Here is a 26,071-nt window from a genome sequence, read left to right on the forward strand (position 1 = left end):
AAATTTAAAGTCTTTAAAAGTCAATTTTTGTTATAAACAAAAACAAAGTAAAAGGCATTTTACAACACTTTTCCAGCCCCAACAGTAAAATAAATAAAGTCTCTCCACAGAAAAAATGTTTTTTTCATTTACTTTAAACAACTTTTAAACTGAGGGGAAAAAGAGCTCTCCAGTTTAAAAGTACAGTTAAGGGTCTTGCCAGTATATTAAAATACAGACTCCTAACTTAAAAATAACTTTCCTAAACAAGCAAGTATGATAAACCAAACATTTTTTTTAATGTGGAAAATTTTTTCCTAAAGGGAATTTATCTGACCAGCAAAGGAACAGCACAAGACGACCTTCAATTCCTAAAAGCCTGCAGAGAAGCACTCTCGTCAACAGCAAGAAATCTCTGAAGGACTTGGTGCTCAAGCCTGTCTTTTTAGTCTGTTCAAACTTACTGATGGTTTGAACACATGGAAGGTGTCCAGAAGCTCTGGAAGTTGGCCGGCTGTTATATCCTTGGTAGCATATAACTCCAAGTAGCTAAACTACTGCAGCAATGGGATGAACATCTAAAATTATTGTGTTTCTTTTAGCAATTGTCTTTAAAAGGAGAATAGAAAACTGGCACATCGCACTGAAGTGGTTGTATTTTTTAATGAATTACTTAAACAAGCAATCATATGTACAACATAGTTAAATGTCCACTTACTGTTTCTTGGGACAGAAAAGTGGCCTGAAGTAAACGGCAGAGGATTCAGTTGTTTGTGTTGTGCTTCTTACCCATTTCCTCTCTAAATGCTTATTCCATCACAATATGCTTTAATTGCCAAACAAGTAGAGGAAAACAAACTTTTGAGGAACTGTCATGTTAATAACAGTTGAAATTTAAAGAAACTGCTGGAGAAATAAAACAGTTTAAAGAGGCCTAGATGTCACCTCTATTATTCCAAATTGTTACTGGCATGTTGTTAATATACTGACTGGTTATTTATTGCTGTGTTTCACATAATATGGCCTGAAATGTAATGGGATTATTTCCAGTGTTCTGCCATTCTGTTATTACTAACAATGGTTTTGTTCATAACTAACTTATATGTATTGCTTTACCTTCATAACCACAGCATGTCATGGTAGGCCGGTTCCTGCTGATCTGCCTACCCTACCTCAGCCGGCGGTGTCACCGGGTCCCAGATGTCTGGAACTCAAGCCGATGGTGCCTCCTCTGCTGGCACTGCATCACCTTCTGGTGGAACCCACCTCAGGGGATGGGGGCCATCACCCCCGGGAGTGGTGGCTGAGCAACAGTATTCTCCCACATTTGACTACCAACCATGGTGTGCAGGATTGTTCATAGGAGCTATGAACATCACCTGCACCAGATTGAGGGCAGACTGGACAGCCTGGTGGGGCAAGCTGCCCCTGGTGCCCATCCTTCAGCACAGCAACCCTCAGAGCAGTGAAGGAGCATTGTTGATAGCCCCTTGGTCGGGATCTCAGTCACAATACTGCTGTCTGAAGTTGCATGCACTCTGGATTCCACATCACCCTCCCCATCTAATATCTTTACCCCCTCATGTGTCACACACCTCCCTTGTCTTCTGTCCTGTTTGTCTTGTCTATCTGCAATTGCATCCTCTCCTACCCAACTTACCTCCCCATATGTACCTGTATCCCTTCCCCAACATTCCACTCTCTCCTTATTAAAAAAAAAAGGACACATGTCCCACAAAAAATGTCGCCCCATACATACCTCTACATTTCACACATGTGTCCACTGGACACAACTAATTTGGTCTAATAGGCTTGACAACACATTTATATTGTCTTCACCCCTCTCTCTGGTGTTTGAGAGTCCAAATTCATCCACAAAATCTGTCAAACTGCACAGTTGTTGCTGTATAAGAAATGGAAAGCTATGGTTCTTCCCTACACCCACCCTGCACATCCCTACCTGCCTTTGACTATGTTTTTCCCCCTGCTTGCCCCCATTTCACCAATGTCCTATCACTCCCATTTTCTTTTCTTTTTAATTTTTTAGTGTGGGTTTGCTCAGAGCTAAGCAAAGTGTCCTGATGCGCCACGGCAATCTGCTTAAATGAGCTTTAATGTGCCTTAATGATCCTATGTATTTCTCACATCCACAAAATGATCACCCCTGCCACATTTTGAATCCAGTCTCCTATCAACCACAGCCTACTGCACTAACCCACTAGACCACACAGATCTTAACTAAAGCAGGAGTTTCCAGCAATGCATAATGACTGCCACTGATAGACTGAAATCAAACCTAATGTGAAAAATGGGAGTGTACCTGGGTCTCTGATGCAAAAATACACCAGTAGACAGCCAAATAAATAATAATGGCAGTACATGAGACCTGGGATAGCAGGCAAATGTTCTGTTTTACCTGCAACATCTTGAAACACAATTGCTAAGGCATCAATGGCATAGTACATATGTTCAAATGGGACCCTACTACAGAACAACTGCCTTTGAAAGCCATACACATACTGATGGATGCAGACAACCTGTGTCACAGCCAATATGTCAGCACATATATCTGGCAAATACACCAGCTCACATACTGACTCAGTAGCTCCGTCTGTTAAATGCCTTGCATTCAGAACATTTTGCCACACACAGTCCTATGTTTGAATCCAGTATGTTGCACTTCAGCTACGTTGTTGTGAAAACAGCAAGTAATGACCGAGTCATGCAGTTTTAATGCCCATAGGTTACTGCTACTAAATTGTCTGCTACCCAGTTTTGCACGTCACAGGCCTGCAGGCAGGGACACATTACACATAGTCATATAGCTAACTATATGTTGCCTACTGCTCTGCTATTGGCACTGTTGCATAACAGATATACCTTAAGCACATGTCTCAATTGGACTGTGTAACAGGTACCCTTACCCTGGCTCTGCTGTAATGACAGGGCTGCCACAGCTGCCACAGTTACACATACAGCTTGCAGGCCTCCAAAGTGTTCACACTCCCCCTATTGTGTCCAAGGCTGCAGGAGCAGCTACAGCCTGGAGCATACATGGCTGTATGTTTAGGTAGCTGCTACAGACTGACCATACCTCCCAGCCTCCTATAACAAGGGATCTGGACACAACCATTCATAAAGGGGGGCAAAGGCCCAGAGATAGGTACTTGTTTCACAGTTTGTCCCTACAAAGATAGCAAGTTGATAGAATAGCAGCTACTGTATTAGCATGCATATTCTGATGGGTATGAAGTGTGACACTCACATGTCTCTCTCCCCTTTCTGACCTCAACCCACAATGTTTGCCAGTGAACTGCCTGATAACCACACTGTCATAGGACACTGACCAAACATATGAGGCAAAACTGTGGACATACTTCATACATCTCTACAGAGGACAGCATTTGTACTTACCCTCTGCGATGCTGTAGTTTCCACACCTCAGTAATGTCCATCTCAAAAACTAAGAAAGAGGTCAAGGCCTACATGAAGGCATTATATGTTGCACTATGGTGCCATGTCATTGGCTAATGATAGTGCAATTCAGCTGTTTTGGATGCAGTTAGCAATTCTGAGCCACAGATTGGTGCAGAGGCAATTACCTGTTAATGAGCATTACCTACAAAAGGCAGGCAACCACTTATGAGGAACATGTCTGCATGTGGTTTTACTCACACAGACAGTGTATATGCAAAGCATTGCAGAGAAATGCTTCAAAAAAAGGAATACATCTCTCTACCAGGTATATACTAGATTTCCCCATAAAACGGGATGCAGATGGGAGGATGGAGGTATGAGGAATAGGGATTAAAACAGTAGGCTTGTATTAGATCTACGATAATGACATGTCAGTGATACACTGCTGCCCAACATCTACAGGCATGCCTCTCAACTCTCCCTGCTTTGAATCACATCTCTACTCTGTTCCTGTCCATCTGTCCTACAATGGTCGGCTGTTGTAGTAAAGATAGTGGAGTACACGTAAGACATATTGACACTAAGTAAGGGTGTACACTCCTGTAACATCAAACAATGTATTGTAATTCACCTAATCTTAGTCTTTCAATGTCAAACATAAATAGTACTAACACTGTAAAAGTGTCCCTGAATGTCCCTGATGTACTCTGGCTAAGTCTCTGTTTCATGGACATTCTTCCCTGTCTGATTGAGAGCTATACCTAACATACCTCTCAACCTACTACAGTAAGAAATCAGGACAAAGCCATATTTAATGAGGGGATAAAGGCGCAAACTCATTGACAGAGTATACATATTGGCCATACAAAGTAAGAATGTGAACAGACTAACAGATATTACTGTAACACGTTGTCTGAGGAGTCTGATATTTGACAGATTCTGTGTCAATTTTCTGACAGCAACCATCAATCAGTGAACAACGATCTCTCAGACATTCTCAAGTTTGTGCAAGAAGGACCACATCTATGAGGCAAAGATGGTGACATTCTGCAAACATCTGCATAGTTGAGAGGTATAATGCCTACAAGGAACATATACTACATCAGGTTTGCATTGCTGTCTTTCATTCTGGCACCATACAGTTGTTGGAATAGCTCACTACTATTTGTCTGACAGCGACCATATGACATATTAGTATGGATTTGCCTGTAGGGGACACACCACAGTACACTGCAGAGATGGGTGTAAAGACATACAGCAGAATCTGTCACAGCACACAGGGACATTACCCAGTATTGCTACTATCTTGGTGATAGCCACACATGAAGTGTGTTGCCAAACTGTGGGGTATGACGTATGAGGGAGCAGTGAATGGTGCAGGCATTATGGGTGTGTAGGGTCTGTACATAGTGGACTTCCATGTATCTAGTCCTGTAATGTGTTCCCCTCTTGTTGTCTTGCAGGAACGATATACTAACAGAGACATCCTTCATTTTCATCTGCCGAGAATGATGCTATACTGGATGCCCTCAGACTCATCCATCACATCCTGCTTTCAAGGGATCACCACTATCATGAACAGTGGGAAGCATTGTGGGCTGACCTTGTGAGGGCTGTTAATCATATTGGCCAACAGGACAGGACCTATGAGCAGGTCCTACACCGGGCCACAGATATGGTCAATGCTGCACATTAAAGGGCATATGCTTTTCCCAGGGATCATGCTGCCACAGGTGTAGGGCCTGCAACAGAATGACCACTCTCAGCCACAGAGGAATTCCTGGAAAACCTAGGTAAACCAACAGCTCCCAGCCAATCATCACACCATACATCCTGGAGGTGGGTGCCACAGCATACACAAAAGAGGAACGTCCAGACAAGCTTACTGTGTTCAGCAGTATAATACATTAGCAGTCATTGTGGCAGGCTCTACAGATCTGTACATGGGTGTCAGGTCTGCATGGGGGTTGGTCTTTACCCACAGTTGTGCACAAATGCTCAAAATGTCAGCAATATAACCAATATCACATTAGCTGCTGTACATGTGGTTATATGCATATATTACCTTGTAACACCACAACATTTGGTGTTGGTGACAATACCTCTCCCTCACCTTTTCATAGGTCTGTCAGGTGTGGCCAGAGTTTGTGGTCCTGTACCTGGTAAGTGTGATACTGTTGTTTTACAGATCATATATACCCTATGAAAGTTAAGGGCTGCCATTGTGTCTTATGCACAACTGTTGTGCTTAGCCAGAGTAGAATAGTTGTATGTTCCACTTCGTAGCAGTTAACTACAGTGCATAGCCTAGGAAATGACAGCTGTGTATTTGTAAAAACATTAATATATTTGCACTTATAGTTGTGAGCAACTATGCAGCCTGCTACCACATGAAGCAATTGCTCCAAGACGCCCATCAAAACACAATAGGAAGAAGGTGCGTACCTCAGGCAGTGCTACTACAACTGGCATATCATTGTCAAGATAGGTGTACTGGGTTTTATGTGTAGTTCTATCGCATGCACTGTCATATTGCATACCTCACAGGTGTATTGTACTGACAACATTACCTGGATGCAGGTGAATGCATATTAAACAGGGCCTGAGATGTCTGTGTATGTTGTTGTGAGTTTGTGTGTTGTGCATGGGATCAGAGATGAGAAGATGTGGGACATGTAATGGAGTTGTGGATCCGCATCTGTATGATTCAGTGTGGATTACCATACATAATAATGTAGGTGGTAATGTACTGCTTTTGTCTTGCTTCTCACGGGTGAACAGGGGGATTGGAGTCTGACACCCTCAGAACCTGATGTCAGTGTCTCATCAGACTCTGATGATGATGGTGGCCATAGTGAGGCATTGTTGGAGTTGTCGGTGGCTGAATCTTCCCCAGAGATTGACATCCCTCTTCTGCCTCCATTGTTCCCACACAAAGTCAGTATATCACACATACCTGTTCACCAGAGGCCACAGATATTGGACAGTCAGAAGGTGTCAACATAGAACAGGACAGTGTGAGAACTATGGTGTCAGTGAGTGTAGACACTGGCCATAGCCTGAGATCTGGCAAGGACCCACACAGGCAGATTGACAGGGGTACTCTAAGGAGGACTGCTGCCCATCTACCTCCTGTTACAAGTGTCACATCACGGGTCACTTGCTGCATGTTTCGAGCTGTCATGGAGGCACAGGCACAATCTGAATGCAACACCAGAAGGATGCGTAGGGTTATGGATGCAGCACAGTTTGACATCGGTGACTATCTCCACCACATTGGTGATGCCATGGAACATTTCACTGAAGTAGTGGACAGACGGTGGGCTGACACAATGTCTGTCTTTGCATGTTGTCTGTGCTGGAACATGTGGTTGGAGTTTGGTGTCAGACACATGGACGTAGATCAGCAACACCATCTGCTGGCAGTCCACGTGCCTGTGCACACTCATGCTCCTGTAGTGGCAGTACCTCCAGTGCTACAGAGGGAAGTATGCTGTCCATACCACAACATGGCAGGCCATGGGCATGTGGTTCTGGTTGGTCCTGTGGGGGACATAGGCCCAGCAGACAGCAGTCACAATCAGGTACTAGCATCGCATCTGACCTTGGGCATGGTGGTGCCTGTCCTACTCCTGGTGAAGCGAGTTCCCGTGTTCATGGCTGGAGACAGTGAACTGTCCACTCTACCATTTATGATCCACAGCTGTCCACCATATGCATGTGTAGGGCTAGCACTGGGCTTGACTGCACACACACACACACACACACACACACACACACACACACACACACACACACACACACACACACACACACACTCACACACCAACACCACTATCACATGCAGGTCACCTACAGACACACACAGCACCTTTCTATACACCATGTAACTAACACCCCTTCATGACTCACACACATGCTGTCAACTGTCTGGCACAACCTAGGCTTCTGGCACCTCCACACCACACCCTGTACATGTGATTATACCTGTGCCACAGTCCTGCCATCTGCGCCATCAATGCAGGTACCTGCATATATGTATCTGATGCACAGGGTGACTATATAAACTTTACATGTGTTTGTGTAGTGCAGTAGTGTTATGCCATGGCAGTTGTTGTAGGGGATGAGAGGTACTGTATGCTGGCATGTGTCAGGACTACACATCACACATTGTGTATCTTTGTTATCTGATAGTACCCTGACAGTAGTGTTATAAAATGACAGGTGTGTCATGCACCTGTGTATGTTTTTGTTCCAGGAGACTGAGCAGTGGCAGCAATACAGCAGCACAGGATGGCAAGGTAGCACAGTAGAGATATGACATAAGCAAGGAATGACAGTATACATGCATGGCTTCCTAGGTGCATATGTGTAGAACAGTGTGTCAGGGAAAATGGGGACAGTCAGGGTCATCATGTTTCATAGCCTGTGATGCACTCTACTACCCTTGATACATGCCATCTGGGTATTCTGCACATACAATTCTAGATGATGGCAGAAATCAATTATGCTTATGTAGAAGAAGGCAATTTAGGGCCAACAGCTAGTCACAGGGCCATAAAATGCATAACCAATGAACAGGGGTAGGCCACATGGGCATGTCTTTAGTGCTGTAAGTGGACATATTTACACACAGAGGCACACACACATAAGTTGGATGTTTTGAGATTAGAAACCCTTACTATCTAGTATTACACAGCATAGCTCACAGTACTTATTGTGAGTGCCACACTGTTTATCTGATATTGTACTGTCAGCCAGTGCTCTTAAGGCAAATTACATCAGCAATCCTTGTAACGGAAGCCAACGTTGAGGCCAGCATCTAGTCAGTGGGCATAAAATACATAATCATTGCATAGCTATGGCCCATACGGGCTTGTCTGAAGTGCTGCATGGGGATATATTTACACAGAGAGTTGGATGCTGTGAGATTAGAATGCCTACCTATCTAGTAGTACACGCTATACACGCTATACTGTAGCTTGCAGTAATTATCACATGCACCATGGAGTTTATCTGTTGGTAGGTTGTCAGCCAGTGCTCTTAACGTGGATGACATCTGCAGGCCTTGTACAGGAGAGAATTTAGAGGCCAGCAGCCAGTCACAGGAAAAGAAAATGCACACCATTCCATGGAGACAGTCCATATGGGCATGTCCATAGTGCTGTGAAGGGGTATATTGATACACACACACACACACACACACACACGCACACACACACACACACACACACACACACACACACACACACACACACACACACACACACACACACAGTTGGATGATGTAAGATTAGAACTCTTACCTATCTAGTACTACACACTACAGCTCACATTACCTATTGCATATGCCACAGGTAATGTCTGTTGCATATGTTGATGCAGGCACAGTACTTGTGGAGTACACAAGTAGCCTTGTGTTAGACAGCATGCATGGTCTGCAGAGTGATACTGATTGGTACTGTTATTGTATCTAGTGCCCTAGGGGTGGGATATATGGTAATATCTCTGCTATGTGTGCACACTTACTAGTCTGGCCATATGTGGCTGTTTGCAGTTTGATAGGTGGACATGTGACCAGAGATAATATGGCCTGTCCAAGGCAATTGTTGCACCCATTGTACATTATGGCACCTGTGTACCTATGTCTGTCTGCAGGGTGACAGCCTGCAGGCTCAGGAGTCTGTGGGTAAGTGGATTATGTACTGTTGTAGCCTTGGTCTGGTGCCATTAGACATCTGTTGTGATGTGTATGTGCAGATAACCCCAGCATTCAGAGGTATGTGGGAGCATTCATTCATCCCTGCCCATATCTATGTAAATATGTATAACATGGTTGTCTCCTTAAATGTAGTTGTGTATGTAAGTAATGTAAATGTGTAATGTAGAAGGATGTGGGGAGTGTATGTATCATTGTACTTTATATAGCTATATATACATCTTGTTTTTATATATATATATACATATATATATATATATATATATATATATATATATATATATATATATATGTGCCACATACTGATAGAAGACACTAATCAAGTATGAGGGGGATAAGGAGAGACAGATATGTATATGTAGCTGTATATATGTACAGACCTATTTCCACATGGCAGGTCTTTGGGTGGTAGAGGCAATAGACTTGGGCTCAAGTTCACTAAATGTAGGAGCATGCCCAGTATGATTGTCAATACTTACAAGGTGACTGCAGGGCAGAGCTAGCTGTACTCCAGTCTGGGATTATACTCCTGTTACCACAGTAAAGCTGTTGCCTGATATTGTCCAAGGCATTCCTCGTCTGTTTGCTGGCCATAGTATGTGACTCAAACTTCAGAACTGTACAGAGCTTCACAGACTGTCCAGACTTTTGCCTCATATTTTTTGGCCCATTTCAAATAAGATTGTAGTTTTCTGGAAAATTAGTGGCAAATCAGTGAAGACTGAAGTAAATAATGACAGACATTTGAGTTTCAGATTCCATACACATCAGGAGAGTCATGCTAATGCAGGACCTGTTATTCTACCAACATTCTACATTTGCAGACGCAAATATTTAAAACCTGTCCAATTTGTTGGCCTTGGTCACACTTTTATTTACTTTATTTGGCCAGATTTCCTTCTCTGAGAGGATGAGAGGTATGATGCAATTGGGGCACATGGTGAAACACCACATGTAGGTTGACAGTCTGCATACCTCTCCCTGTACATGTTTTTGCAGAATGTCCAGCATTTCGCCCCATATGTCTGTTGTGTTTGTCATACATGTCTGGTTTACTGGTACTATACTGTACAGCAGTCACTGACTTGTTGTACCTACTGATACATTTAAGTGATGGCCTTTACATCCTGCAGCTACTCTGACCTGTTGCAGCCTGCTGTTATACTAGTCACCTATTAGGTTACTCAAAGTGTGTATAATGTCTCTAGGTAGGTATGGCCCTTTGTGCCCCCATTCACTTTGGTTTTGCTCAGCTTTCTTGCAGTAACAGAGTGAGGGGTGATGGCAGCCTGTGGGACTACCACCATATGAGTACCTCACATGCAAAAGATATTGATCCTGCCAGATTCAAACCATCAGCACCATCACACACGCTATTGTCCCTGGCCCACTGTGCCACATCAGCTGCCATAGAGAGAGGGTTCTTTTCCTCACACTATCAACAAGCTAGAGGAATTCTCTGATCTGCTGGTATATCATTGCAGACTTACTGTTACAGCAGTTGTATGGGAACACTGATGTGTTTGGGGTGTGGGACAACCAGCCTATGCTCTGCTGGCATAGACAGTCATGCGAATGTCCTGTGACCCCACTGTTTGGCATCTCCTAGAATATTGTCCTGGAGTTTCTAGCCATGTGGCCTAGTGGCTATTATGGGGCAAATACTAATGAACAGAGTACCTGTTGTCCCAAGTGGCTGTTAGATCTGTACAAGTAGCCCAGTAGCCCACTATAGATCTTTGCAACTAGCCCAGTAGCACACTATATATACCCCACTATATTCCCTGCATACATGCAGCAGGTCCATACATATCCTACCAAATTGTAGTACCCCCTTACAAGTAGTGTACAGAAGAGTGACTTTCTTTGCAAATGCTGCAGTTGACAGACCTGTAGTTTGGGGCTGACTCTGTCTTATGCATGCAGTCCTCAGCCAATGCATGGTGAGGTACAGGTTGTGTGGGCTGGCTGGCATAATTTTTTCTAATATGTATGCGAGTCGTAGTAAGGTGTCAATTCCTAGGGCCCTAAGCTGTCAGTGCATGTGCTATGTGTTGTCTCTTGGCCAAGGCCAGGGCATATTGGACATGCCTACATCTGCCTACAGAGACAGCCTCAGAGGGTTCCTCCTCTGAGTTCCTCTGTGGGTGTGGCTGTGGTAACCTAGGCACTGTTGGGGGGTTGTGTATCCCTTCCCTTTGCTGATCCTGCTGCAACTGTTTCTGCAGGATCATATTGTGTAGCATGGCACATACTGTGAACATCTGTGTACATGTGGCTGGGGAGTACTGCAAGGCTTCATCAGATATATCGAGGCACCAGAACTGTGCCTTCAGCCCAAACACATGCTCTATGATGATCCTGGTTTGTGCGTGTGCCACATTATGGCATTCTTCAGTGGGTGGGTGTTCATTTCTGATGGGTGTCATCATTCATGGTTCCAGTGCATAGCCAGCATCCCCAAGTATATGGCCATATGGGATGTCCCCCCTAGCAAACATCTGGTACAGGTGTGATGCATGCCAGGTATGGGAGTTATGAAAACTACCAGGGCTGCCAGCACACATGTTCATGATAATGCCCTGGGCATTGCACATGACCTGACAGTTGATGGAGTAGTACCCCTTGTGGTTGATGTAGATTCTACCCTCTTCACAGAGTGGTTTCAGTGTACGTGAGTACAATCTATGGCACCCAGTACCTCAGAGTAGTGCACTACATGGCAGAAGAGTTGCATACTGCTGGCCCTCTCCTCAGGGGTGTTTGGAAAATAAATGTGCTATGTTGCATGTGGTAGCAGGGCATCCAGGAACTGGTGGAGTACCCTGGATGCTGATGCCTGTGAGACCCCATCATGTCCCCAGTTGGTCTTTGGAAATTACCTGTAGCTAGAATCCTAAGGGCTACATATACTTTTGTTTCCCCTGGGATGAGTTCCCCACTGTTAGCTCTGGGTCTGAGTTGAGGGCAGCAGAGCTCATTGAGTTATTGTAGTATGTCCCTGTCCCCCCTGTAGTGCTCTACAGTCTCCAGCTCATGTAGCTCCTGGTAGGTTACCTTTGGGCCTGAATGCTCTTCTTCTTCTTCTCAGTCTAGGCTTATGGTCAGCATCAGCTGCACTGACCTCAGCATCTAGCACATACATATGTAGCAGACCTGCAGCAGCTCCTAACATTCTTTAGGTTAAAATTCCCAAGTCTGTATTCCAGTGGTGCAGAGTATGGGGAGAATCAGCTTGTAGAGTGTATGCATACTTTATAGTGTTCTGCTGTAGGTGTAGCCTGTGTGGTTGGCTAGCTATGATGCATTTACTCTGCCAAGTACATCATTAAGGGGTTCAATGTTCCGAGTTCAAGTGAAACAGGGCTCATCAATAATTAATATATCACTGGCTTTCTCAGTCAATATTTTTTTGTGCAGCCTTCCTTGCTGAGCACTGTGCACAAGCCCACTCTATAGCGATAAACAAAGCTTAGCAGTCAGCAGACACACCCCCATGGAAGGTCACACACAGCATTGCTGCTCAACATGCAAATGTCCTCAAACCCATTGAAACACGTGCCCCTAAGGTAAACAAAGATTAGCAGTCACTGGACATCCCCCCCCCTGCCTGAGCAGAGCAGCTTGTTGGGCAAACAGGCACTGCTGAGATCCAATGAGCTTAATAGTTTGTGGACACACACACCCCTTTAAATGTCACCTACCTCTTCTGTGGACACCAACATGGTTCTATCCCAACATGGATGGGATCTGTGAACACAGATATCCATTTGTGCTATTCAGTAACCCCAGCTCATTTGCATATATACCTGTGCACAGTACCTGGAATCTACATGCTTGCAGGCCCTGCCTCATTAGCAACTACCGCAGTCCTACATTGTACATACTCCACACAGGGTCCTGTAATGCATTACTGTTACATACTCGCAAATTCTGGTTTTTACAATATTTTTTATATTTTTTTTCCATAACAGCATGTTTGTGCACTGTGGTACACCATGCAATATACCCAGGGTATTAAAAAAATAAATTATTTGACATTATTTTCCATATAGTTTTGGACACACAGTGATTACTTTTGCACATATCCATGTCCTCTATACTATTTCTGCCACTGCAACTACACTTTTACAGCCCATGGTGTCATTTTTACTTCCTGTACACGGAATTTTTCCATGTACATTGCAGACACCAACACGGAGTCTGCACAACCGCCTATCTGCTTGCTGGATCACTCTACCTGCCTCATTTGCATGGACATCACCTGCTTATCAGGTGATTTGCATGCCACAGACACTTCTGTATTTGCATGCTTGTGCACACCCCTCATCTCCCTTTTTTGGATTGCACATCTGCCTACTTCCATATAAGCACCATGCCACTATGCATACATATCAAATAAGTTCATATAAGCTGCATTAAACCCCCTCCCCACTGTGTGCTTCTTTTTGGTGAAGGCTTTGTGATCTTAATGCATTAGTAATTAAATCTTGGAGATGGAAGGAGGCACAAAACTACTTTATAGAAAGTAGATTTTTTTCTCTAATTCTGTAGTTTGCTGCACTGTCCATTTTCATGAGTTGCTATAGTCTCAATCCATTCACCATAGTGAGACTAGAAAGGTAGGGTAACAAGTGAGAGTGTTGATACAGTCCATTAGATGCAAGATTTAACTGGGATTTGAAAAATTACACCTATACAGGAGTTCTGAAGGAGTCAGAATTGTTTGCATATTGAGTAGTACCCACAAATGTTAACAATTGATTTTTCATGAAAGTGAGTTATATTGTTGGGTTTCACTCATTAGATCAAAATGTATGCTTTTACATCTGAAAAATGAATACCTAAAAGTGCATAATGAGATAATTTAAGGCAGTTAATTCATGACATCAAGCCTAAAATAAAATACTTGGAAATGTATCAAGTATTTGGGAAAATGATGTTTATTTTTGAAATCTGTTCAGCATTTAATAGGAAGGTCTGCAATGCTAGATATTTCCATCACTTGGAGTTGCTCAGGCAATTTTCTTTGGCCAACGTCACTGAGCTTTTCCTATAAATAAGGATTTTTTGCAAAATTCATATCTACTTGTACATTACATTAATTGCTGTATCATTTTACATGTAGAAAACCTGGTTTAAAATAATAGATATGCACAAAAAGGGCTCCAATGAATTGTCTTTTTATTACTTTATTTAAATGTTATTGCAAAGAAAACTGTTACAGATTAGCTGTTGCAAAAGCTTCTTTTATGTAATTCATAATCTGTGAAATGAAAATAACATGCTGTGCAGTGAACCTTCTTGTAGGAAATGTAGTCTCTAATCGTTAACTGATCTCAGTGCACATTGTCTGGACATAACACTCCAAGGGATTTGAAAAGTACATTAAAAAGAACTGCGTGTCTGATTTATTTGGAATGAGCGAGTGTGAAATGAATGTCAATGTTGCTAAGATCAGTAGCCAGATGAGAGCAAGTTTAATAACATTTAAGTTCATTATGTTAATTCTGGTACTCTAATAGGAAAAGCCTCAAGAGAAATGTACATGCTGGAAAACCATTCCCGATCTTAAGTGCACAGTTCAAGAGGCAAATCACTTTCTGTTTGGGGGTTGTTATTAAAATCATTTTTTTACTTATTTGTCTGATAAGCTAGTCAGTGAACTGAAGCAAAACACTGGTTTCAATCATTCAGAAATTAAGAAACACAAAAAATATCTCCAAAGGTGAACAGTGTTTATAAAGTTTAACACCAAATAAACACAACTGAACTATGTATACAACAGGTAATATTAACAGCCATAATCTGCAGTGTATTTAGCACATATCAGTTAAGGTAAAGCTCAAGTAAGTATTAGTACAGAGAAGAAATCAATCATAGAAAATATTCTCCATTATTCTGTGCTCAGTGATAAGGGGTCATGATCCCGTGAACACGGTCTAGGTCATTACTTGAGTAGTAGTGGAAACATATCCATTGCCTTCACAAGCCTCAGGTGCACAGAAAAAAGGCCAGTTTGCTACCTCAGGTCTTCTTTGTCTGTGAGACCAAAGGAATCTGAATAATGAAAGGTTATATTTAGCCTTTGCGCAACTGCTGACCCCTGTGTTTCCATGCATGAGGCTTTACTCTGATAGCACAGTGAATTCCACATAAGCAGGATTCATAAAATGAAGACAATGCATAACAACTTCACAAGATTATCTGCTTTATAATTAGACTTTGATGCAAAGGGTAGGTAAGGCAGAGAATAAAAAGGCAAAACAGTTTTCAGAGGCCACTGTCTCTATCAGGAGCTGTGTTATCACCACATACAGATTGTATGCCATGCATTGTGAAGTATTCTGAACTGCAGTATAAAAGTGGTTACAGTAACACAGTAAAGGCTAAGAGGGCTGATCATATATTTTCAAGCAGTCATTACATACAAGACATAAAATAATATCAAAATGTAAAATCAAAACTGATATTTTAGTTTCAAATTTGAGTGGTATGGTACCAGAGTTGAAAAACAAAGAAACCACTCCCTGGGATTCGACCAACTCCATGTAGGCTTCACATGAAGCCTACATGGAGTTTAAGTGTATGTGCATTGATGCACGGTGTGCAGCAGCGCCAGTTGCATATTCATGCCATGCACCACTGTAAAAAAAACATGGTTTTGTGGGTGGCAACAGTGTTGCTGGCCAGGATACCATGTAAAGCAATATGGATAGCAATCCTGTTTACCTAAGAGCAGAATAGGTTAGCAGGATTGCACAGAATACACAGTGATTACCACGGCTTAACATATAGTTATGTATATGGTCCAAACACAATACAGGACAGTGTATACAATGCAGAATATTGTGAAATCCCATTTCAGGCATTCTGTACAGAAGCTGTGTAAATGTTCTATAAGGGTTCATAGACTGCCATGTAAAATAAATAACTAAACTGTAGGTATGAACACATGGAAACAGGACAGGTAAAACAACCTAATGTACAGCAGGTGAGATCATGTCAATGGAAAACAGTTGTAGCAGGAACTCCAATCACATATCAGTCTGGTACAATACAGACTACACAATGGAAATGTGTATTACGAGACTGTCACACAAGGTGACATAACATTGGGGAAGATGTCTTTGTGAGATAAGCATCCTTAAATGAACAATGCAGAGGACGTCTATCAGACATGTTATATACAATTGGGGTAGGGGGAATATTGTGAAGCTGTGCAAACTGATTTGCCTGAATATGAGTGTAATCTCAGCAGATGTCTCCAACAAGTGGGATACAGGTAAAGGCTCATGGACAACAGTAACCGAAGCATGCACAATCATGGACAATATCATAATAATACCACCTGTAATCCCATGTCTCTGATCTAACATATCTGATTCTTTTTTTCCTCAAATTTTTTTTTTTATTTTCAATTAAAATAACATTTACATAATATTTTAAATATCATTTTAAACAACTATATACAATATTTACAATAGCCTGACTGTCAATTATATACACTGTATGTTATTAAATATAGAATTAACAGATCAGTTATCAGAGATACAATACTGATTATTGCAGAGTGTCCAACAAAGATATAACTTTCTTCCAAGGATTATTTACCAATGGCCTGGGATAGATTCGTAGTTCTTTGATTTTTATTTCCATCGATGCAGTTGTCTTCAGTAAAGTGTAGAATTCTTCCAAGGTCGGGGGTGTATTTGAATTCCACCATCTGGTTACGCATTTCCTAAATATGGCAAGTATTGTCCATAACAAACACACATTTGTCTTATTCAGGTAGGGACCTTCATTTACATTTAGCATAATCAATGCACATATGTGATTCTGATTGAATAGAGATTGTTCTGCACAAACTCACTTTACAGCTATTATGAGGCTAATCACACACACTGTCCTGACACTGTAACATCAACAGGAGGTGTTAGGAGGGGCACTGATATACCTGTATGTGGCATTGTGATTGATACAGGCTATTTGACTGGTGTGCATGGCATATATATATATATATATATATTATATATATATATATATATATATATATATATATATATATATATATATATATACATATATATACATGGCACAATCCACACTGTCATGAAGAGAGAAATTACAGGACAGAAAAATAATTCCGCAGGAAAAACTGTCAGAAGCTACAAATAAAACTTTGATTCATTAATACAACAAATTTGTGAAAAACAGCATATAGAGTAAGAAACTTTGATCTATTTAGAAAAAGAAGCACCTGCTGAAGTGTGAAAATATAAACAACAAAACCTAGAGATTTTTGAAAAGTATAAAAAATAAATATGGTCATGGGAAAGAAAGAGAGAGCTGACATGGTGCAATATTTATCCAAAGGAGAAAGCCAAATTAATCAATATAAATTAATCAATATAAAGAAGGCAGCCCCAAAGATATTCAAAGAGAAATACAGGCAATGGCATCCAGATATGGAAAATTTCACAATAAAAAAATAACATCACAAAGAGGGAATGTAGAAAAGAAGGTTATTAAAGTAGAAGTTAAAAAAATAATAAACCAAACCAGTGGTCTGAGTGCCCAAGATAAAAACTGGTAAACCTGAAGTAAGGCACACACAGCACTCAGCAAAATGGACAATTGCTTTAATGAACAAGCACAAAAACAATCCACAGCAAGCTAAATCACAACAGCACAGCAAACGAAATTGCAAAGCACAAGCAACAGCACAATAATGCTGTAAAGTTAATCCACATACATTTTCATCACAATAACTTTATCAGATGCATAACCTCTCTTCCTTTGATGAATAAATAAACTAATCTAATTCAAATGAACCAGTGAGTGAACAAATTCAATTACACATGCAAAATGCATTAAAACACATGAACCTTAAAGTTGAATGAATCTAAAAGTTAAAACCAAAAGTATATATAATAAATAGGTATAATAAATAGATATGTATATATATATATATATATATATTTTGTTATATAAAATGCTTCAAACATAAACCTTAGTTAAAATTGCTTTGTTAAATATAAGTATTACCAGCACAAACCTGAAATGCTTCTAAAAATGTTTTTTCAAAAGCAGAAGCTAAATTGAATCCAAAATACAATGAAATGGCACCATCTTGTGGAAATTAAATTAAATGCATGTTCATCTTGTTAAAAGATAAATACATATATTATTATTAAAATAAACCATAAAATGTTTGCATATATAATATATAAAATTATTTAAAAATAGAAATATAAATATTATAATAATAACATGCTATAATTTAGCTGTTCTCAATTTCAGCACAGGTTTCAAGGATAACATTTAATTTAAACCAGGGGCAGAACTTGCATCAAGAATAATTTGCCAATATAGCTTCCTATATTCCAACCGGGTCTCCCAAGTCCCTCCTCTGGGGTCTCGTGGGACTACTTCTATGACAGAAAACTGAAATTTATCTTTGCCACAAATGTTTTGATGTTTAAACAGAGCATTATTATCTTTTCTTTTCCTTATCTCATATAAATGCTCGTAAACTCTCTGCCTCAATTTCCTCTCAGTCTTGCCAACGTAAAAAGAGTCACAGATTTCACATGTAGCAATATAAATCACACCTGTGGTATTACAGTTGGCAAAACCTTGAGCAGTAATATACTTGTTCCTCTTTTTCAAAAGAATACAATCACCTTCCTTGATGTTAATGCAATATGGGCAACGCCCGCATTTTCGTGTCCCTTTTTTGTTATTGTTGTTAGTGGGGTTAAGGAAGTTTGTCCCTTCCAATATATTTGTGATGTTACGTCCCTTCCTATATACACATTTAAATGGATTTTCAAATATATGATTTAAATCAGACAAACTAGCAAATGTTTTCCATTCTTTACTAAGAATACTTCTCACCGAATTACTCTCCCCGTCAAAAGTGGTAAACATGGCAGAATGGAAACCTTTTTCTAAAGTTGTGGCAATAGCAGTGTTTGCCTCAATATTTTGTACTTCCAATGTAGGTAGAGGTACACCCAAAATTGGAGCAGATCTTCCTGTTCTTCCTTCCTTAACCTCTACAATAACTGACGTTAGGATCTATTGGGTACCCCCTTGCTCCAAACATACTCAACAACAACAACATAAATTCACATTCAGTATTAAAATCCAGATCATCTGACGTCATCCTACTGGCTCTCACCAACTGACCTTTAACTATTGCTTTTTTTTGAAAATGTGGGTGAGAGCTTGTATAATGTAAGTAAGCATTAGAAAATTCATCTTTTCTAAACATTTTTGATTTAAAACCTTCCCCCATTCTCTGTATATTTCATTGTTCATTAAAGCAGTTGTCCGTTTTGCTGAGCTCTGTGTGTGCCTTACTTCAGGTTTACCAGTTTTTATCTTGGGCACTCAGACCACTGGTTTGGTTTATTGTTTTTTGTGTGGTCATGGAATCCTCGGCATCAGACGCTTCTGTTATTGAAACAACTGCAACTGCAGTTAAAGGAGGTGAACTGGGCGAGCTTCGGAAGCTCATAGGTCAGATATCCCAAATTGTGGGCTTGCTTGCATCCTTTACACAAACTTTGATATCTTCGATTCCCTGTAACCAAGAGAGACTCGCCAGTTCAGCTTCGAATGAAGGAACCATTTCCCAACTGGATTCACAGCATGGCCAGGGTGTCCAGCCTCATCATAAAAGCTTGGATGGTTTTCCTAATATTTCTTTACTAGCAAGTTCATCTGGAACTTCAGTTTTGAAACCTGTGAATGGAAGCAATGGAAGTATTGCAACTTCAACCCATGTTGTACATCAAAATAATACAGGTACTGTTCAGTTTAAAGATATTGTTGATTTTAAACTTGATTTTAAACAGATGCCTATACCTCAACACAATAATTATAGTGGTAGCTGCACCACTTTAATTTCAGATTTGGATAATATGCTTTTTAAGTTTAAAACATTGGAAATGGACAACATGTATCTTAAACATTGTTTGCAATTAAACATTATTCCTAAAGGTCTTCGGGTGTGTAAATACCCCAACAATGTTGTGGAAAACTCGAACTTTCATAAGGACCTTATTTGTGCATTTGATAAATGTGGGTTTGAAATTATGAAGGCTATAAATAGAAACAATAAGTTAGAAATGGATAAAATGTTTTCTCAGATTGAAATTATTAATAATAAGATTGTCACTGATTTAATGTTTGGCATTGAGTGTGAAAGAGTTAAATATCATGAAATATTGAAAGATGTAGAAGTAAAATGTACTAGGATTTATGAAAGAAAATTTAGAAAGGTGGAAAGGGACATAAAGAAGTACAAAAATAATACACAATACCGTAAACCAAAGAATACATGGGGTAATTTTCACAACAAACCACATGAGTATAGAGGTGAAAGAGACATGGGGTATGACAATTTACCAGCTGAAACTCAGTTTAATAGTTATGACATACATGACCCTTTAGAGTTTCCCTCCCCAAGGAGATCAGAGAGACTCAAGAACAAGGACCCAGTAGACTACAGGTACAGTTATCAGAACCAGAGGGGTCGAAAGGTACCATGGAGGTAATTCCTTCAGTTGAAATAGTGATTAATAAATGTATGTTTAGTTCCAATGGTTTTCACATTTTTAATTATACCCTTACTCCCATTACTAAGGGTCATTTCAACTTATTTACTAAAGGTTTTACTTTTATTCCTAACGTTAAGGCCAACATAGCGAAGTTATTAGTGGATTTTAAACTTTTATTAGGCAGAAAAATTTAGAGGTATTTTTTAATGGTAATATAAGAAAAAATACCACTGTTTTAACAAAAAAGAGTACGTTCAATCCGCCCCTTCACACCCAGCTTAGAAATTTTGAGGTTTTGGTTGAAAAGGAGCTAAGATATAAAGTTAAGTACAACAAGGTTAGTCCAAACCTTTCTACGGAAGAAATGCATACACTCAGTTTATGTAGAGAGAATAAAAATCTTAGAATCATGAAGCCTGATAAGGGAGGTGGGGTGGTTTTTATGGATCATATCAATTATGAGCCAAAAATGTTTGATTTGTTAAATGACCAATATACCTATGAGAGAGTGTCTATGTATGAAATTCATATTGCTGATAAAAAAACTTTCCCTCTGTTTGAATTATTTAGTTTTAGAGGGGCTTATGGACCTGGAAACATATAAGTATTTACATGTTGAACAACCCAAAGTGCCTTGTATTTTTGGTATACCAAAGGTCCACAAAAATCCTGATGACCCTCCTCTCAGACCTATTGTATCTGTGGAGGGTTCTATTACTGCCCCACTGGCAAAATATGTAGATGTACATCTCAAGAACGTGGTGATGGAACATCCTAATGTGTTAAAGGATCGGGATTTTTTTAAGGCATATTAATAATTCTAATCAGGTTGACACCTCTGGTTTATCACTTTGGATGTTGTGGACCTTTTTATGTGTATTCCTCACGAGATAGGTTTAGTTTGGTTTGAAGAGTTTTTGGGAAGCAAGAATAATATTTCTTTTAAGGTATTTCGTACATGCCTTGTTTTAATGGAATTGATTTTAAACAACAATTTTATATTCTTCTAAGGGGGATATTTTAGACAATCTAAAGGCATAGCTATGGGTGCCCATTGTGCACCTACATATGCCAACATCATTTCATTGTATTGGGAAGAAAAATTTGTTCACAATTCTAATTTTAAACAATACTGGAACTACTATGGGTGCTTCCTGTATGATGTTTGTCTTTTTTGGAACAATACCCTGGACAAATTCATGCAATTTTTTGATTATATTTCAAATACAACTATTTTTTTAAAATTCACCTATAAAGTAGATGAAGCTGAATTGTGTTTTTTAGATGTAAATATACAGAGAATGGGGGAAGGTTTTAAATCAAAAATGTTTAGTAAAGATACATTTTCTAATGCTTACTTGCATTATACAAGCTCTCACCCACATTTTCAAAAAAGAGCAATAGTTAAAGGTCAGTTGGTGAGAGCCAGTAGGATGACGTCAGATGATCTGGATTTTAATACTGAATGTGAATTTATTAAGAGTATGTTTGGAGCAAGGGGGTACCCAATAGATCCTAACGTCAGTTATTGTAGAGGTTAAGGAAGGAAGAACAGGAAGATTTGCTCCAATTTTGGGTGTACGTCTACCTACATTGGAAGTACAAAATATTGAGGCAAACACTGCTATTGCCACAACTTTAAAAAAAGGTTTTCATTCTGCCATGTTTACCACTTTTGACGGGGAGAGTAATCTGCTGAAAAGTATTCTTAGTAAAGAATGGAAAAAATTTGCTAGTTTGTCTGATTTAAATCATATCTTTGAAAATCCATTTAAATGTGTATATAGGAAGGGACGTAACATCACAAATATATTGGAAGGGACAAACTTCCTTAACCCCACTAACAACAATAACAAAAAAGGGACACGGAAATGCGGGCGTTGCCCATATTGCATTAACATCAAGGAAGATGATTGTATTCTTTTGAAAAAGAAAAAGAAGAACAAGTATATTACTACTCAAGGTTTTGCCAACTGTAATACCACAGGAGTGATTTATATTGCTACATGTGAAATCTGTGACTTTTTTTACGTTGGCAAGACCGAGAGGAAATTGAGGCAGAGAATTTATGAGCATTTATATGAGATAAGGAAAAGAAAAGATAATAATGCTCTGTTTAAACATCAAAATAATTGTGGCAAAACTAAATTTCAGTTTTTTGTCATAGAAGTAGTCCCACGAGACCCCAGGGGAGGGCCTTGGGAGACCCGGTTTGAATATAGGGAGCTATATTGGCAAATTATTCTTGATGCAAGTTCTGCCCCTGGTTTAAATAAAATGTTATCCTTGAAACCTGTGCTGAAATTGAGATCAGCTAAATTATAGTATGTTATTATTATAATATTTATATTTTTAAATAATTTTATATATTATATATGGAAGCATTTTATGGTTTATTTTAATAATAATATATGTATTTATCTTTTAACAAGATGAACATGCATTTAATTTAATTTCCACAAGATGGTGCTATTTCATTGTATTTTGGATTCAATTTAGCTTCTGCTTTTGAAAAAAAAAAACATTTTTAGAAGCATTTCAGGTTTGTGCTGGTAATACTAATATTTAACAAAGCAATTTTAACTAAGGTTTATGTTTGAAGCATTTATATAACAAAATATATATACATATCTATTTATTATACCTATTTATTATATATACTTTTGGTTTTAACTTTTAGATTCATTCACCTTTAAGGTTCATGTGTTTTAATGCATTTTGCATCTGTAATTGAATTTGTTCACTCATTGGTTCATTTGAATTAGATTAGTTTATTTATTCACCAAAGGAAGAGAGGTTAGGTATCTGATGAGGTTATTGTGACGAAAATGTATGTGGATTAACTTTACAGCGTTATTGTGCTGTTGCTTGTGCTTTGCAATTTTGTTTGCTGTGCTGTGGTGTTTTGATTTAGCTTGCTGTGGATTGTTTTGCGCTTGTTGATTAAAGCAGTTGTCTGTTTTGCTGAGCTCTGTGTGTGCCTTACTTCAGGTTTAGAAGTTAAAAAAAAAATACAAGTTGAAGCTATGGAGTGTCTGCGAAATGAAGGATTTGGTGTAGAAGGTTTAACACAGGTTACATCACAGCATGAAGGAGTGAGTCCCGAAGTAAGGAGAAGCAGGAAGATCAGGAGACATCTAAAGAAGAAATATGGACATGGGAAAGAAAAAGAGATTTAATATGATGTAATATTTACGAAAAGAAGAAAGCACAACTAACCAATACAAAAAGAGCAGCACCAAAGATATTTGAAGGGAAATACAGATAAAGGAATCCAGATGTGGAAAACTTTACAATACAAAATATAAGAAGACAAACAGAAAAAGTAGAAAAGAAGATTAGTAATGGAGAAGTTAAAGAGATATAAACTGAGGTTAAAGAGTATCTGCAAAGTGATGGATTCAGTATAGAAAATTTAATTCAGAAAGCACCACTGCAGGATAGAGCAATGGAAATCCAAATTAAGGGGAAATCAATGGAACATGAAGCAATTGGTCAGGTGCCATATGAAGATATTTTGGAGCCTTCCACAGGAAATCAGAATACATGTTCACTTGAAGCTGGACAGCAAGGGAAGGAACAGGAAACTGTGGAAACTCTGATGCAGTCAATGCTGAGGGGTGATAGACCAGTGAGTTCCCATATGACAAAGCAATGGATTGTACAGCATGAAACTGAAGGGGAATGTGCCACAGGATGATGTTATAGAACTTTCTATAGAATGCTCACAGGAAGTGTAAAACAAAAAATGTGCCCTCAGTTTAGAAGAAAATGAGCTAAGAGAAGAGTTGCTTGATTTAATAGACATAAGAAAATATATTAAGATCGATGAAAGAAATAGACTGCAGAAGGTCAATAAAACCCAAAAAGTCAGAAGTTTGATAAAACGAATGAACACAGTAATTAGGACTGTCAATAGGGATCCATGTGATATAACAGCTGTAAACAGGATATATTACTGCGCAGCTAAATTAATAACTGATAAAGTTATAGCACAAGAACACAGAGTAGTGACGGAAAGGAAGGGGAGAAATCGAATACCATCATGGAAGTATAAAACAGAGAAAAACTATAAAGTAATTAAGACAATAAGTGTCACTGTTAGAAGAATATACAAGAGGGAATAGATCAACAAAAATACTCAGGAAGATAGACATAATAAAAGAAATGTATAGTATTAGAACAGACCAGGATTTGTCATGTGCTATTGCAAATAAACTAAAAATCTCAGCACAGATGGAAAAACTTGGAAGAAATGCAGATAAATATAAAGGAAAAGTACAAAATAAGCAATTTATTGATGACCCAAAAAAAGTTTTATAAAGAATTGGGAAACAAGGTAAAAAGAATTGAAAGGCCACTAAAAAAGAAGAAATAGATACATTTTGGAGAAGTATCTATGAAGATCCTGTAGAATATAACAAAGATGCTAAATGGATAGAAGAAGTAAAAGAAAGAATAAGAAGTTTAAAGGTACAGGATATGACATGAGATGAAGTAACAGCCAGAAAGATTGAAACAAAGTTAAGAAAAGCCTCTAATTGGAAAACCACAGGCCCAAATGCAATACCTAACTTTTGGTTAAAAGTATTAACACCTTTGCACAAAGATTTAGCCATCAGTAAGAATTATTTATATGCACACCCCGATCAGACATCAACCTGGCTAACAACAAGGAAAACAATGCTCCTACTCAAGAGTGAACCTGCAAGCTACTCTAAAAATTATAGACCAAGAACTTGCCTTCCGATTATGTATAAATTGTATACTAGAATTAATGCTGATAGAGTTTATAGTAATTTAGAAGAAAACTCAATTATAGCAGTAGAACAAAAGGACAATAAAAGGAAGTCATATGGAACAGAGGATCATTTGTTGTTAAATAAAGTCATAGTGGAGAACTGTACAAAAGAGAAGAATCTAAGTGTGGCATGGATTGACTACAAAAAAAGCATTTGATAGTATCCCACATTCATGAAAAAAAAGAGTGCTTAAAATGTGTAAGATACACCCTACACTGATCAATTACATTACAGTGACCATGAAACAGTGGCAAATCACATTTAAATTAAGCCATGATAAAGGACAAATTATTATACTAGTGATAAAAATTCAAAGAGCGGTATTCCAGGGTGACAGTCTGTCACATCTGCTATTCTGCTTTGCTCTTAACCCATTAAGCTGTCTATTTAACAGCTTAGACCATGACTTTAATTTGGCTCCTAGAAAACAAAGTGTAAAGACTTCTCATCTTCTCTTTGTTGATGATTTAAAAATGTATAACTCATCAGATGAGGAACTGAAAGTACTTCTGGAAGTTGTCAAAACTTTTTCAGATGATATAAAAATGTCATCTGGTCTTGATAAATGTGCAAAAGCAACCTTT

Source organism: Protopterus annectens, chromosome 1.part2 (genome assembly GCF_019279795.1).
Source record: "Protopterus annectens isolate FY-2018-M chromosome 1.part2, PAN1.0, whole genome shotgun sequence".
In the NCBI taxonomy this organism is placed as follows: domain Eukaryota; kingdom Metazoa; phylum Chordata; order Ceratodontiformes; family Protopteridae; genus Protopterus; species Protopterus annectens.